Source organism: Aplysia californica, unplaced genomic scaffold, assembly GCF_000002075.1.
Source record: "Aplysia californica isolate F4 #8 unplaced genomic scaffold, AplCal3.0 scaffold00224, whole genome shotgun sequence".
Lineage (NCBI taxonomy): Eukaryota > Metazoa > Mollusca > Gastropoda > Aplysiida > Aplysiidae > Aplysia > Aplysia californica.
Window position 1 is genome coordinate 1,102,444 of NW_004797494.1, and position 1,536 is coordinate 1,103,979.

At 40.6% G+C, this 1,536-nt stretch overlaps 1 protein-coding gene across 1 annotated transcript in view; it reads left to right on the forward strand.

Annotated features, from left to right (window-relative positions):
- LOC101852324 (ubiquitin-like modifier-activating enzyme 5) overlaps positions 1-1,536 on the forward strand; it is a gene marked incomplete at its 5' end in the record, with an annotated part of 21,001 nt that overhangs the window by 6,527 nt on the left and 12,938 nt on the right.

Here is a 1,536-nt window from a genome sequence, read left to right on the forward strand (position 1 = left end):
TCGACTCTTATATGACCTTATTGTGTTGCAAGTAAAACCCAACCGATCCCCCCACTCCGTCCAATGTGTTTTCAGTTGCTGCTGTTTGACTACGACAAGGTGGAGCTGGCCAACATGAACCGTCTCTTCTACCAGCCGCACCAGGCCGGGCTCAGCAAGGTGGAGGCAGCAGAGAGGACTCTCAAGTGAGAACTGAGTATTTAAACAACTCTCTCCGGACGTAGTTTTTTGGGGGTCTAGACGTAATTAACCTGTATCTCGATTTGGCTGTGCAGGTGATGTACAAAATTAATAATTTCATATAAGCATAGCCATTTCCCAAAAGGTAACACATGATATATCAAATTGAAGGAAATTGAATGAGAAATACATTCAAACATGAAATAAGGAATAATTTTGAATGTAAGCGTGCATTACAAGGGTTTGAATGGGTGGTGGTGATCAAAAAAATAAATTTTGACAATAAAAATTACACTCATCAAACATGTGAAAGCATGAGTTTCTGAATGCACAGCTTTTTATTTGAAGGCAATATTCCAATTTTTGTTTGAGTTATGATGTTACTACTGGGTCCGGTTACATTGTTTTGTGACGCTATACCTCAAGAATTAATTCCCTCATTTTTCGCCAAACCGATGCTTTCAGAAAGTGAAAGTAGATGTTTTCGTTTCCTAAATCTTTCCCAAGTTTTTAATAACAATATTAAGTACTTTTAAATGACGGGTCTTGTTAAAATGAAACAAAACTGAGGCACCCGATCATAGCCGATAATTATCTCAGTGATAAGTCCGCAAGGGGTGTGGACTCTCACCGATATATCTGCAATACATCCGGAAGTTAACCAGGTGGACACGAGGGCTGTTTGTACCCTTGTATGTGTCAAATGCAGGATTAACTCTTTTTCTCAGAGGGAGGTAAACCCACTTTGCCGGGGCCCTGTTTTGGTATAAAATCTAAAATTGACGTACCTGGATACCTGGAGGTGTCATCTCTGACTCAGAGGTTGACATGTAATGACCTTCCATCTTTCACGGTCGCGATGTGCCGTTGCACATTCTGCCATATCTAGTCCAGTCCATGTTCTTATGTTGTTCGTCCACGGGGTTGTATTCTTCACATTTTAAAGTACTTTTAGTATGTAGACCTCTTTGAAACTTTGAGTATTTCTCAAAAAATCATTTTGACAGACTGCTATGCAAAGCGTACGGATCGGATTAACGAGTAAATTCCTCTTTGAAAGTGGTGGCACAGAGTTTCCCACGTCGTATGGATATGATAGTAAAGCACGACGTATGGATAGGGTTAAATAACATATATATAATAAGATTTTGAGGGTACAAAATGACCCATATTGAGAACAAAGCCCGTAAGTCTGCTGTAGTTGTGTCCTTTACCAGAGTTAACTGTTAACTAGCACTAGCTCGAATTTTTGTATTTGCGCAGAAAAGTGTTTGTGGGTGGTTGGGGGGTGCTCTGGTGTGGTTTGCTCCCTCTTTCCTCCCAAACATCTATCGCCCTGATCTCTCCTCCTTCTTT